This window comes from Muscardinus avellanarius (assembly GCF_963383645.1).
Source record: "Muscardinus avellanarius genome assembly, chromosome: 21".
Taxonomy (NCBI): domain Eukaryota; kingdom Metazoa; phylum Chordata; class Mammalia; order Rodentia; family Gliridae; genus Muscardinus; species Muscardinus avellanarius.
Window position 1 is genome coordinate 16,503,500 of NC_137807.1, and position 14,992 is coordinate 16,518,491.

Consider the following 14,992-nt stretch of genomic DNA (forward strand, 5'->3'; position numbering starts at 1 on the left):
ACAACTTAGGGAGACACTGTCTCAAATTTTTATTTATTTTTACTTTTTATTTTTTGCAGTATTGGGCATTCTACCAATAGTGACACCGCCAGCCCTACTTTTTATTCTTTTGTGTGTGGGTTTTGTGGGGGTTTTTTGTGTGGTACTGGGGTTCCTGGAAGCCCTTCTACCATCGGGCTACACTCCCAGACCCATTTTATATTTTTTATTTGGAAACAGGGTCTCTTAAGCCAGCAAGTCTGGCTTCAAACCTGCACGATCCTCCTGTCTCCGCCTCCCAAGCGCGGGGATTACAAGCGTGCGCCACCCCATCCGGATTTTTATTCTTATTTTGAAACAGGGTCTCACTAAATTGCAGAGGGCCTCACTAAGTAGCTGAGGCTGTCCTCGAACCCCTATCCTGTCTCAGCCTCCCAAATGCTGGGATTACAAGTGTGTGCCACCATGCTCGGCTTGTCTCAAAATTTTAAAAAGGGCTGGGGATGTAGGCCTTCTAAAAAAAAAAAAAGTATAGCTCTGTGTGATTGGAGCAAAAAGTGCGGAGTGAGTGAGGTCAACCGAGCTCAGATCCTCAGAGGGGTGGGGGTCAGACTCAGAGGAGGGAAGGTTTTTTTTTTTTGAGGGGGGAAGATAAAACTGGCTACAGTTTAGAGAACCCCTATTTCAAGAGAGTAAACAGAGCCAGAGGGAAAAGGGCTTGTTCATGGTCATATAACAAGTCAAAGTGTAGACTCCCACTAAGGAAGGCACAAGGAACCAGAAAGATGGCTTCTCAAGAATGCACTGGCACTGGGTGTCCACTGGGTGGCGGCAAAGGCTGGGTCAAACTCCAGGGTCTTCCCGCAGCCCCACCGGCTTTTCCACCAGCCTTCCTGTTCCCCCAGGTCTGGACACAAAGGAGCTGATCTCCAGACCCTCTTGTACCCTGTCCCAGAGCGAGGAGAGCCTGGAGTGTCAGGAGGCTCAGAAAGGGGCCCCCGAGCTCCAACTCCCCTCTGCCCTGGGCAAATTCACAAATGGAAATGTGTTTGAGAAACCCTGCATGGTGGCACATGCTTGTAATCCCAGTACTTGGGAGGCTGAGACAGGAGGATCCAGGCTCGCCGCCAGCCTCAGCTACTCAGTGAGCCCCTGTTTCAAAATAAAAAATAGGGCTGGGGGTGTAGCTTGGAGGTAGAATGCGCCTGGGTTCAATTTACAGTGCCGGAATAAAAGAAAAAGAAAATGTGTTTGATGGGTGTGGTGACGCACACCTGTAATCACAGGTTCATGGTCAGCCTCAGCAATTTAACAAGGCCCTCACAATTTAGCAAGACCTTGTTTCAAAAATAAAAAATAAAACGTGCTGGGGGTGCCAGGCGTGGTGGTGCAAGCCTGTAATCCCAGTACTTGGGAGGCTGAGACAGGACAGCCTCAGCAACCTAATAAGACCCTGTTTCAAGATTTAGAAAAGGGAGAGGGCTAGCTGGGCATGGTGGCGCACGCTTGTAATCCCCGCGCTTGGGAGGCTGAGACAGGAGGATCGCGCAGGCTCGAAGCCAGCCTCAGCTGAGTTCAGAGGTAGAATGGCCCTGGGTTCCATCCCCAGTACTGAGTGAGGCTCTCAGCAACTTAGTGAGACCCTGTTTCCAAATAAAATATAAAATAGGTCTGGGAGTGTAGCTCAGAGGTAGAAAACCCCTGGGTTCCACCCCCAGTACCACACACACAAAAAAAAAGAAAGAAAGAAAGAAAGAAAGAAAGAAAGAAAGAAAGAAAGAAAGGAAGGAAGGAAGAGAAAGAAAGGAAAAAGAAAAGGGAGAGGGGCTGAGGGTGTAGCTCAAAGGTACAATTACTTTGAGTTTAATCTACAGTACCAAAAAATAAAAGTTAAAAAAAAAAAAAACAAGAAGGACCAAAATCCAACCAAACAAACAAGAAAATTGGGCTGGAGAATTTAAGTTCTTGGCTGTAGAAACAGGAGAGTTAACCAGGAGCCCAATTTCATTTTCTGGCCTCCCCCGAACCTCTCCCTCTCCCTCTGTCTCACGCTCCGCATCACCCAGGGCCGCGAGTGCCCCCACGGAGCCACAGCCCAGCCTCCTCGGAGCTTCTTCCTGCCGCTATGTTCCCCCTCGCCTGCCCTTTGAATTCTGCAGCAGGAGTTACATCCCCAGAGTGTCTCCAAGAGAGACGGCCAGGAGCCCGGGTTGAAGCGCAGCCACGGAGCCCTGCAGAGAAGGAAGAGGGTGGCAAGGAGCGGAGCTTTGGGCCAGGGGGCCTCCACTGTGAAGTGGGGAGAGTGCCTGCCCTGTGTCCTTGCCCTGCCCTGCTGGGCAGGGTGCAGCAAAGCAAAGCAAACAAGACAAAGGACACAGGACCCCCAGTTGAATGAGAATTGAACTAATCAAAAAATCCGCACCAGGTGTGGTGGTCCACTCCGGTAATCCTAGGACTTGGGAGACTGAGACAGGAGGATGGAGGTTCAAGACCGGTCTCAGCAACTTAGCAACACCCTGTTTCAAAAATGTAGAATAAAGCCGGGCGTGGTGGCACCCGCTTGTAATCCCAGCATTCGGGAGGCTGAAACTGGAGGATCGCGGTTCGCGGACAGCCTCAGCTACTTAGTGAGGCCCTCCGCAACTTAGTGAGACCCTGCTTCAAAATAAAAGAATAAAAATATGGCAAGGGATGTGGCTCGGAGGTCAAATGCCCCCGGGTTCCATCCCCAGACCCCCAAAAAAGTAAAATAATAATAATAATGATTAATAATAATAATAATAATAAAAATAATGGCTAGAGGTGTAACTCAAAGGTAGAATGCCTCTGGATTCAATCCCCAGTACTAAAACAATTATCTCGGGTATTTTATCATAGAAAGGAAAAACTGACTGACATAGAAAGGTAGGCGTGAGGATCCCAATCCGTAGACTATATCATTAACCAAAGCAAGAGGGTTACCCAAGGCTGCCCAGTGAGCTGGGGATGGAACGTTCAGCATGGGTCAGAATCTTCTGGGCTTCTCAGAACCCCACTAAAGGGCTGGAATCTTCTGGAGAAATGAGAGGAGCCCACGCTCCGCAGCTGAGGAAGTCAGCTGATCAAGTCAGCTGGAATGCCATCCTGCCTGGCTCCTGCCCGTAAGCCCCCAGTTTATTTATTTTTATTTTTTTTTTATTTTTGCAGGTCTGGGGGTGGAGCCCAGAGGCATTCGACCTCTGAGCTACATCTCCTGCCCAATTTTTTATTCTTTATTTTGAAACCGGATCTCACTGAGTTGCAGAGGGCCTCACTAAGTAGCTGAGGCTGTCCGTGAACCGCGAGCCTCCGGTCTCAGCCTCCCAGATGCTGGGATGACAAGTGTGCGCCACCACGCCCGGCCGGCCCCCAGTTTAAATGAAGCTGTGTGTCAGTCACCAAAACACTTTACTACACTCATACTATTGGAGTACATGGGGGGATAGAAATCATGCCCGACGTGGTGGCACACGTTTGTAATCCAGCATTTGGGAAGCTGAGACAGGAGGATCGCGGTTCGCGGACAGCCTCAGCTACTTAGTGAGGCCCTCTGCAACTCAGTGAGACCCTGTTTCAAATAAAGAATAAAAAATAGGGCTGGGGTGTAGCTCAGAGGTAGAATGCCCCTGGGTTCTATCCCTAGTACTGCATAAAAAAAAAAGAAAAAAAGAAAGAAAGAAAGAAAGAAAGAGGAAAGAAAAAGAAAGAAACAAAGAAAGAAAGAGAAAAAAACATAGCTGAGCCAGGCGTGGTGGCGCATGCTTATAATCTCAGTACTTGGGAGGCTGAGACAGGAGGATCGCGGTTCACCTACAGCCTCAACTACTTAGTGAGGCCCTCTGCAACTTAGTGAGACCCTGTTTCAAAATAAAGAATAAAAAATAAGACTGGGGGTATAGTTCAGAGGTAGAATGGCCCTGGGTTCCATTCCCAGTACTGAATAAAAAGAAGAATCATAGCCGGGTGTGGTGGTGCACGATTGTAATCTCCACGGTTGAGAGGCGGAGACAGGAGATTGCGCAAGTTCAAAGCCAGCCTTGCTGGCTTAAGAGACCCTGTTTCCAAATTAAAAAATATATGTAAAAATAGGTCTGGGAGTGTAGCCCGGAGGTAGAAGGGCTTCCAAGAACCCCAGTACCACCAAAAAAAAAAAAAAAAGAAAGAAAGAAAAAGGAGAAGGAGAAGGAGAAAGAGAAGGAGAAGAGGAGGAGGAGGGAAGGAAGGAAGGAAGGAAGGGAGGAAGGAAAGAAACAGTCCAAAAGTAGGGAACGGGCTTTCTTTAGGAATAAAACCTGGATGGAGCAGCTGGCCTGGGAGAGCCCATGAGTCGGGGGCCCACCTCCTTACAGGCTGGGTTTTCTTATGGGGCGAGGGAAGAGGGCCCCTGTGGGTTGCTGGAGCCGAGTCCTCCTGGGCAGGCGGTGGTCAGGGGTTTCTCTTCCTTTGCCCCTGGTCCTCCTCTGGCATGACCTCCTGGCCAGACCTCACGGTGCCCACACACGGGTCCTCAGGTCTTAGGTTCTTTCATGATTCCCATTTTGCCAACAAAGGTCCAAAGAGGCAGGAAAACATGCCTAGGATCGCAGAGAACATAGGAAAGGCCGGACTAAACCCCAGGCAGCCCGGGCTTAGTTCATGCTTAGAGAATCTACAGTGACAATTCTGTGTCTTCCTTTCTATATGTGATCGCTTTTTTTTTTTTTTTTTTTTTTGCGGGTCTGGGGATGGAACCCAGGGGCATTTGACCTCCGAGCTACACCTCTTGCCCTACTTTTTATTCTTTATTTTGAAACCAGGTCTCACTGAGTTGCAGAGGGCCTCACTAAGTAGCTGAGGCTGTCTGCGAACCGCGATCCTCCAGGTCTCAGCCTCCCGAATGCTGGGATGACAAGCGTGCGCCACCACGCCCGGCTTATGTGATCGCTTTTATTTCTTTTTCTTGTGTTATTACATTGGCTGAGACTTTTAGGAGCATTAATTGTAGGTACTCAGGGTATGTTTCTCATTTTAATGGAATATCTTTTTTTCTCTTTTTCTTTCTTTTTTTGTCAGGAGATGGGGGTGCTGGGGATTGAACCCAGGAGTATTCTGAGTTATGCTCCTAGCTACTATTTTTGTTTGTTTGGCTGGATTGTTGTTCTCTCTCTCTCTCTCTCTCTCTCTCTCTCTCTCTCTCTCTCTCTCTCATCCTAGGGATTGAACAGAGAGTCATTCTACCTCCAAGCTACAATCCCACCCCACTTTTTATTTTTATTTCAAAACAGGGTCTCGCCAGGTTGCTGAGAGTCTTGCTAAATTTCTGAGTGCAGTCTTGAATCCTACAATCCTCCTGTCTCAGTGTCCCAGATCCCAGTGTTCTAGGCATATGCCACCATGCCCAGCATTAATGGAATGTTTTTATGTTAGTTATCTATTGCTACATTAAAAAATTCCAAAACTCTGAATTTCAAAACAACAGACATTGTCGGGCTTAGTGGCACACACCTGTAATCCCAGTACTTGAGAGGCTGAGACAAGAGGATCACAGGTTGAGTCCAGCCTCCACAATTTGGTGAGATCCTATTTCAAAATAAGAAGGTAAAACAGGGTTGGAGGTGTCGCTCAGAGGCAGAACGCCTTTGGGTTCGGCTCCCAGCACCAAAAAAACCCAGAAGAATAAAGTAGTGTTAACTGCTGCACCTTTGCTCTTGTACAACCTCGGGAATGCCATACTACATGCAAGAGGCCTGTCAGTAAAGACCATCTGCTGTGTACATCTACATACACTTAACGTCACGTAACAGCTGACGACGAGGTACCTACACCATGAATGTCTCAGAACATGAGCACCGAGCCAGACATGGTGACACACACCTGTAATCTCAGCTACCAGGAGGCCAAGGTAGGAGGATGGCAAATTACAGGCCAGTCTGGGCTACTTATTTATTTATTTATTTATTTATTTATTTATTTATTTATTTATGTGGATCTGGGGATGGAACCCAGGGGTATTCAACCTCTGAGCTATACCACTTGCCCTGCTTTTTTTTTTTTTTTTTTTTTTTTTTTTAGTGGTTCTGGGATAGAAGCCAGGGGTATTTGACCTCCGAGCTATATCCCCTGCCCTATTTTTTATTCTTTATTTTGAAACGGTATCACTGAGTTGCAGAGGGCCTCACTAAGTAGCTGAGGCTGTCCGCGAACCGCGATCCTCCAGGCTCAGCCTCCCGAATGCTGGGATTACAAGCGTGCGCCCCCACGCCCGGCAGTCTGGGCAATTTAGTAAGACCCTGTCTGGAAAAAAAAAAGGGGGGGGGACAGAAAAGGCTGGAGATGTAGCTCAGTGCCAGAGCAGCCCTGGGCTCAATCCCCAGTGCCAAAAGAAAAAAAAATGTCAGGATGACTGGACAACCCCTGTGGCCTCGCGATGCCAGACCCGCCCTCCTGCCGTGGGCACACACTGCTCGTGTGCTGTGGTGACGCTGGGCGTACGCGCCTGCGGCTCGGCCAGTCATACAGAGGTGTAGCACAGACAATTATGTACAGTGCGTGATAGTCTCAAGTGATAATGAATGGCTGTGTCCCTGGCTCGTGCATTTACTCCACTATTCATCTATTTATGATATTTTCTTTTTTGTGTGGTAGTAGGGATTGAACTCAGAGGCATTCTATCTCTAATTTTTTTTTTTTTTTAGCACTGGGGATCAAACCAAGGGGTATTACTACCTTCAAGTTACACCCTCAGCTCTATTTTTATTTTTTTTATTTTTTTATTATTTTTTGTTTTGGTGGTACTGGGGATGGAACCCTTCTACCTGTAGGCTACACTCCGGGGTCTATTTTGCATTTTTTTTTTTTTTTTTTTGGTGGTACTGGAGGTGGAACCCAGAGGCTTTCTACCTCCGGGCTATACTCCCAGACCCATTTTATATTTTATTTGGAAACAGGGTCTCACTAAGTTGCTGAGAGCCTCACTCAGTAGCTGAGGCTGGCTTCCAACCCGTGCGATCCTCCTGTCTCCGCCTCCCAAGGGCGGGGATTAAAAGTGTGCACCACCATGCCTGGCTCTATTTTATTTTTTTATTTTGAAACAGGGTCTCCTTAAGTTACTAAGGGCCTAAGTTGCTGAGGTTGTCTTTGAACTTGCAGTCAGTCCTCCTGTCTCAGCCTCTCAAGAACTGGGATTACAGGTGTGCGCCACCATGCCCAGCTATTTATGATTTTTAGAGTGTGCTCTTTTTACTTACCACACTGCAGTAAACAGAGGCTGAGGTACTCGGGATTAAACCCAGGGATGTTCTACCTCTGAGTTATACTCCCAGATCCACTTTGTTTTTTACTTGGAAACAGGGTTTTGCTAAGTAGCTGAGGCTGGCTTGGAATCTGCGATCCTTCTGTCTCAGTTTCCCAAGCACTGGGATTACAAGCGTGCGCCACCACACCCGGCTAGACGTTGTATACTTTGAATGAGTGGATTGAAGCCAGGTGTGGTGACTCGCACCTGTAATCCCATTACTTGGGAGGCTGAGACTGGAGAACCACAGGTTCAAGGCCAGCCTCAGCAACACAGAGAGAGACTCTCAGGAACCTAGCAAGACCCTGTTTCCAAATAAATAATAAAATTGACCTAGGGGTGCCGCTCAGAGGTAGACTGTCCCTGGGTTTAATCCCCAGTACTACAAATAAATAAATAAATAAATAATTAATGAAGAAAAAAGGGCTGGGGTGTAGCTCAGAGGTAGAGTGGCCCTGGGTTCAATCCTTAGAAACACATGCGCGCGCGCACACACACACACACACGCACACACGCACCAAATTGTATGGTATGGGAATTATATCTCCCAAATGCTGTCACATGCGCAGAGAGACGTCAGACGGGCCGCGCTCTGTAAGAGCTTGGCTGGGTGGAGGCTGTGCTTCCAGGGTTGTCCCCTCATCTCACGGGCCTCTTGGAGGCTGCTTGCATGACAATGGCCCAGCTTGCCCAGGGTGAGCCATCCCAGAGCAGGAGGAAGGAGTGCAGAGCAGCTTTCAGGAGCTCGCCTCAGAAATTACAGCCCTTCCCCACATTTTATTTGTTAGAAGCAAGTCACTAAATATAGCTTATGCTCAATAGAGGGGTTTTAGGCACCTCCGTTTTTTTTTTTTTGTTTTTTTTTTTTTTGTGTGTGTGTGTGTGTGTGTGTGTGTGTGTGTGTGTGTGTTTTGCAGTACTGGACTGAACCCAGGGACATTCTACCTCTGGGCTACACCCTAGCCCTATTTTTTTTATTCCTTATTTGGAAGCAGGGTCTCACTAAATTGCAGAGAGGGGCCCTCACTAAGTATCTGAGGCTGGCTGCGAACCTGTGATCCTCCTGTCTCAGCCTCCCAAGTACTGGGATGACAAACTTGCACTACCACGCCTGACTCAGTCTTCTTTATTTGAAGGTGAAGAGCATCAGAGAATTTGAGTTTACTCGTGTGTGTGTGTGTGTGTGTGTGTGTGTGTGTGTGTGTGTGTGGTTTCTGCAGTGTTTGTCCAAGCTTCATGTGACAAAGTCTTGCTAAGTTGCCCAGGCTGGCCTCAAATTTGCAATCCTCCTGCCTCCGACCCTGGAGGCAATGGGATCTTACGTGTGCACCTCCACACCTGGCACTGTGCGTGTATTTTTAAGCCACCACAGCTTCTAATGCTGCTCAATGGAATAGAATGGGTTCTGTAATCTCTGGACCTTCCTTTCTTCTTTCCTGCTTTTTCTTCTCTTCTTCCTCCTCTTCCTCCTCCTCCTTCTTTAATGGCACTAGAGATTTAACCCAGGGAAGTTTTACCTCAGAGCTATTTTTTATTTTTTATATATTATTTTTATTTTGAAAAGGATCTCACTAACTTACTGAGGCTGGCCTCAAATCAGTGATCCTCCTATCTCCACTTTACAATTACTAGGATTACGGGTGTGTGCTGCTGTGCCTGGCTCATTTTCCCTTCCTTCCTTCCTTCCTTCCTTCCTTCCTTCCTTCTTCTTCCAGTACTGGGGCTTGAACCCAGGGACAGTTTACCACTGAGCTACACCCTAAGCCCTTTTTAGTCTTTTTATTTTGAAACAGGGTCTCACTAAATTGCTGAGGCTGGCTTTCAACCTGTGATCTTGTCTCAGCCTTCCAAGTACTGGGGTTTACAGGTATGTGCTACCATGCCTGACTCCTCTCACCTATTTTGGTTTAATAAACTTTTTTTATTTTTCGTGTTACTGCGGATTGAACCCAGGAGCATTCTACCTCCGAGCTACACCCCCAGCCCTATTTTTTTAATTCTTTTTATTTTGAAACACGGTCTAAGTTGCAAAGGACCTCACTAAGTAGTTAAGGCTGTCTGTAAACCAACATCCACCTAACTCAGCCTCCCAAATGCTGGGATTACAAGCGTGCACCACCACGCCCAGCCGGTTCAATAAACTTTCGAATTGAGTGTAATGTGTTTCTTCCCATTTACTGAGATATTTATTTGGGTGTCGTTCTCTATTTCCTCAGACTTAGGGCTGCACTTATTGAGATCAGGTGTGCTGGGCACTGAATCCTACCTGGGAATCTGAGAGGCATGGTCCTGTACGCACAGATTCCCATCCGAAAGCCTGGGAATTCCTGGAAGAAGGCTGCCTCTGGCTTCCTCATCCGCGCTGAGCTTCCTCTCCTGGTCCTCAACAGGTGCTGCCCCAGCCAAATGGGTCGCTTGGTCTCGGATGTGGTACAACAGAGCAGCTGGCTGACAGCCCCCAGCCGCAGCACCTTTGGGACCCGCAGGAGCCCTGGATCAGAGCCTACTGTCCTCCTGGGAAGCCCCCAGCCCATGAAATGCACAGCCAGGTCACCAGGGTGGGCCTGGCTGTTCCTGCCCAGCTGGGCTCCTCTAGGGGAAACTTTTGTCCCAGAGCTCCCTGTCAGTGGGATGGGTGACTCTTCCTACCAACGTCCTCCCCTTCCTTGGCTTTCCTGAGATGTCAGAGCTGAAACGCTCAAAGCCCCCCTGCCGGTCCTGCTTCCGCTCCTGCCCTCTACGGGCATTTCCCCCAGTCTATCTCCTGTACTCCTAAGTGCTCTTGGGCTGCTTTCCTGGTCAACCCGCGGACACGACCCCATTCCGGCAGCGGATGAGGATGAGTTCGCCCACCTCCAGCAGCACGGTCCCCTCTCTGCCTCTCTGGCGCGCATGTCATCTCCAGAGTCTCTCCCGGCGCCAGGCACGTAGTAAACTCAGAAACTATTTGTAGTTGAATGGACACCAGCCAGCGTGCTCTGGAGCTAGGCACCGCCTGCCCCAGTGTCCTCCAGGCACTAGGAGCTGCAGGGCCTCCGCCTCCTGGGGAAGGCTGTGAGGGCCAGCTCCAAATGCCAGAGCGAGGAGGCCCTTGAACCCGAGAGGTCTCCACACTGGCCAGAGGAATCAGACCTGATCTCTCTCTCTCTCGATCTGCTGGGTGATTCCAGCAAGTCACCCCTCCGACTATCTCCTCTGAGGCTGAGAAGCCACACCTGTCTCCCAGGGAGGGGCCGGGTTGCCAGCCTCAGATGAGGTCATGGCTGGGAGATGGCGGGGAAGGGTGGGGCACGCCGAAGGCTCTCTGAGGTGCAGTGGGGATGGGGGGACTGGAAGGGGAGGGCAGCCGGAAAGGAAGAAGAAAGAAGAATTAGGAGAGAGGGAGAAGCGGGACCACAAAAGAAGGGGCATGCACGCATGAACGAAGCAAAGGAAGCCAGGTGTGGTGGCACATGGCTGTAATCCCGGACTTGGGAAGCCAAAGAGGAGGACCGCAGGTTCAAGACCGGCCTTAGCAAATTGGGAAGACCCTGAGCAATTTAGCAAGAACCTGTTTCAAAAAATAAAAAATAAGCTGGGTGTGGTGGCGCACGCCTGTAATCCCCGTGCTTGGGAGGCGGAGACAGGAGGATTGCGCAGGTTCGAAGCCAGCCTCGCTGGCTTAAGAGACCCTGTTTCCAATTAAAAATATAAAAAAAATGGGTCTGGGAGTGTAGCCCGGAGGTAGAAGGGTTTCCAGGAACCCCAGTACCACCAAATTAATTAATTAATTAAAAAATAAAACCAGGTGTGGGGGTGAATGCCTGTAATTCCAGTACGTAGGAGGCTGAGACAGGAGGATTGCAGGTTTGGGCTGGCTTCAGTAAGTAGTGAGACTTATCAATCTAGTGAGACTCTGTTTCAAAATGAAAATAAAATAGAATGAGGTATATGACCCAGAGGTAGAACGCCCTGGGTTCAATCCCCAGTAACACACACACACACACACACACACACACACACACTAATTTTTTTTAAAGGAGGGGAACTAGAGATGTAGCTCAGTGGTATAGAGTGCCTATCCTGCATGAAGTCCTGGGGTTGGACCCTGGTAATGCAAAAAAGAAAAAAGAAAGCGAGAAAGAGAGAAAGAAAGAAACTAAGAAAGAACAAACTGGGTGTGGTGGCACATGCTTATAATCCCAGTACTCGGGAGGCCGAGACAGGAAGATGGCAGGTTCTAGAACAAGCTCAAACATAACAAGACCCTTAGCAACCTAGGGAGACCCTTTTTCAAAACAAAAAATGAAAAGGCTGGGGGTGTAGCTCCAAGGTAGAATACCTCTGGATTCAATCTCCAGTTCCAACAAAAACAAGAAAAGAAAAAAAAGAATGAAGGAAGGAAGGAAGGAAGGAAGAAGAGGGAAAGGGATAAGGGCCACAGAGAGTAGAGATGTAAGGACCCAAAAAATAATAGAGAAATTAGAGCGGAGGGAGTCAGAGAGAGAGGAGAGGAAGCAGAGGGAGGGCCAGGGACAACCTGCAAACAGAGGAAAGAAAAAGATGGGAATGGCGAGGAAGTGGAGGGAGAGGCAGGGAAAGGGGGCGAAGTCAGTGGGCTGCTCAGGGAGCTCAAGGTGAGAGAAGCCGCAGTGACCAAGAATGCCTGCGATGGAGGGAGCAGGGTAGGGAGGCACGCCGTCCCCCACGGACCCCTACCCCACTCTCGGGCCCCACCCAGTGGGTGGGCAGGACGCAGGGAGAGCTTACCCCGTCCTGTCCTGCTGGTTTGGGCCCATCCTCGTCATCGAGGGGCCCCAGGTGGGAGGTGAGGCCCCGGCCTGTCCTGGAGGCTAACTGATATGACTGACGTGGCCGCCAGGGTGGAGTGTGATTGGAAAACACAGTGACACACTCTTCCTAGCCCCAGCAGGCTCTGGCCTGCCACCCTCCCGCTGAGCATTGCTGCACAGAGGAGGAAACTGAGGCCCAGGAGGGCCAGGGACACGCAGGAGCTCCCCAGCCAGCCACAGCCCAGGCCCGGGTTCCCCATCCCCATGACTGGCCATGGGGACTGCCTTCTGGGTTAACCACTTCCTGCCCAGGGCTATGCAGACGCTTTGGAGACAATGTTTGGATGCCAGGCACTGTGCTGAGCCTCGCCCAACACCCTGGGAGATGACCGCACCATTACGTTCAGCGTACAGAGAGGAAACTAAGGCTCCGATTTATTTTTATTTTTATTTTTTTCAGTCCTGAGGATTGAACCCAGGGGCAGTTTACCTCTTAGCAAGATCCTATTTTTTTTGAAGATTTAAATAAGTTTATTAAAAAGAAATACAGAAAGCAGTTACAGCCCCATGCCATTCAGGAGTAGCATGGGAGAGGGGTGGTTTGAATAAATTCACCCAAGATCTTTTTTTCTTTTTTTCTTTCTTTTTTTTTTTTTTTTTGTTCCTGGAAACCTTTCTATCTCTGGGCTACACTCCCAGACCTAATTTTTATATTTTTATTTAGAAACAGGGTCTCTTAAGCCAGTGTGGCTGGCTTCAAACCTGCGCGATCCTCCTGTCTCCGCCTCCCAAGCGCGGGGATTACAAGCGTATGCCACCATGCCCGACAATCCAAGATCCTATTTTTGAAACAGGTTCTCACTAAGCTGCTAAGGCTGACCTCGAACTTCTCTCAGCTCCCCCAATATTGGGACTACAAACAATGGTGGATTACCATAGTGGTGTACCACCAGTCTCAGCAGAGGAGCTGACTTCTTTTTTATTTATTTATTTTTTTTGCAGTACTGGGGACGGAACCCAGGGGCATTCTACCTCTGAGCGACACCCCCAGCCCTATTTTTTATTCGTTATTTTGAAACAGGGTCTCACTGAGTTGCAAAAGGCCTCACTAAGTAGCTGAGGCTGGTTTCAAACCTGCACAATCCTCCTGTCTCAGCCTCCCAAATGCTGGGATTGCTAAGCGTGCGCCACCACGCCTGGCTTAGAGGAGCTGACTTCTAAGCCCAGGGTCACACAGTGTTGAGACTCCCGCTGGGTCTGTGTGATCTCAGAAGCCCGGGGGTTCTCTCAGGATACCTCCCAGCCTCCCAGGATGATGGGGAAGGACGGGATCTGTAATATGGAAGAGGGGGCAGAGGTGGATGGCAGTTCCTGAGAAGGTACCAGAATGATGTTTTTGTTTATTTAGGGTTTGGGTTTTTTTTTTTTTTTTTTTTTTTTTTTTGCAGTACTGGGGATGGAACCCAGGTGCATCCTACCTCTGAGTGACACCCTCAGCCCTATTTTTTATTTTTTTATTTTTTTGAAACAGGGTCTCACTGAATTGCAAAGAGCCTCATTAAGTAGTTGAGGCTGTCCACGAACTACATCCTCTTGACTCAGCCTCCCAAATGCTGGGATGACAAGCGAGTGCCACCACGTCCTGCTTTAGTTTTGTTTTTTATTGGCGATTGAACCTGGGCAGGGGTGGGGGGGTTCTATCATTAAGCTACACCCCCAGTCCTCCCTTTTTTGGTACTGTGGATTGAATCCAAGGAATTCTATCTCTGAGTTACATCTCTACTCCCCCTTTTTTTTTTTGCAGTAGTAGGATAGAACCCAGGGGCATTCTACCTCCAAGCTACACCCCCAGCCCTACTTTTTATTCTTTATTTTGAAACAAGGTCTCACTAAGTTTCAGAGGGCCTCACTAAGTAGCTACAGAGCTGGGATCCTCCTGTCTCAGCCTTCCAAGTACTGTGATTGCAAGTGTGTGCCACCGCACCCAGCTCCCTAACCCCTTTTCTTTGTTGTTGTTTATTCATTTTACTTTATTTTATTTTTATTTATTTATTTTTTGTGGTACTAGGGATAGAACCTAGGGGCATTCTACCTCTGAACTATACTCCCAGCCCAATTATTTATTTATTTATTTATTTATTTTGGTGGTACTGGGGTTCCTGGAAGCCCTTCTACCTCCGAGCTATACCCCCAGACATATTTTATATTTTTATTTGGAAACAGGGTCTCTTAAGCCAGCAAGGCTGGCTTTGAACCTGCACGATCCTCCTGTCTCTGCCTCCCAAGTGCGGGGATTACAAGCGTGGGCCACCATGCCCAGCCCTCCAGCCCAATTTTTTATTCTTTATTTTGAAACAGGGTCTCACTAAGTTACGGAGGGCCTCACACGTTTCTGAGGCTGGCCACGAACCTGTGATCTTCCTGTCTCAGCCTCCCAAGTACTAGGATTACAAGCATGTGCCACCAAGCCCGGCCTTATTTATTTTATTTTGAAACAGGATCTTGCTAAGTTGCTGAGGTTGGCTTCAAACCTGAGAATCTGCCGTCCTCTGTCTCAGCCTCTCAAGTACTGGGATTACCAGCATGCGCCACCACACCCAAACAGTCCTTTTTACTTTTTAACAGGATTTCCCTAAATTGGTGAGTGTTGGCCTGGAACCTGCAATCCTCCTGTCTCAGCCTCATAAGTACTGGGATTGCAGGTGTACACCGCTGCACCTGGAATTATTTCCTTCCTCAAATATGTCAGAATTCTTCCCAGAGGGATTCACCCTGGTTCAGATGTGCCCCTGCCCTTGGGAAGCCCCAATCCCTCCCACCCCTGCTGCCAGATGCTCTTCTTCAAATCCCTTTCGGAAATCTCTGGAGAGAAGGTGTTTGGCTCCTTGCCCGTCTTTTTTTATCTTGCCTTCACTCTCCCCGGCTACGGCCCTTTGGATCACAGGCCCTG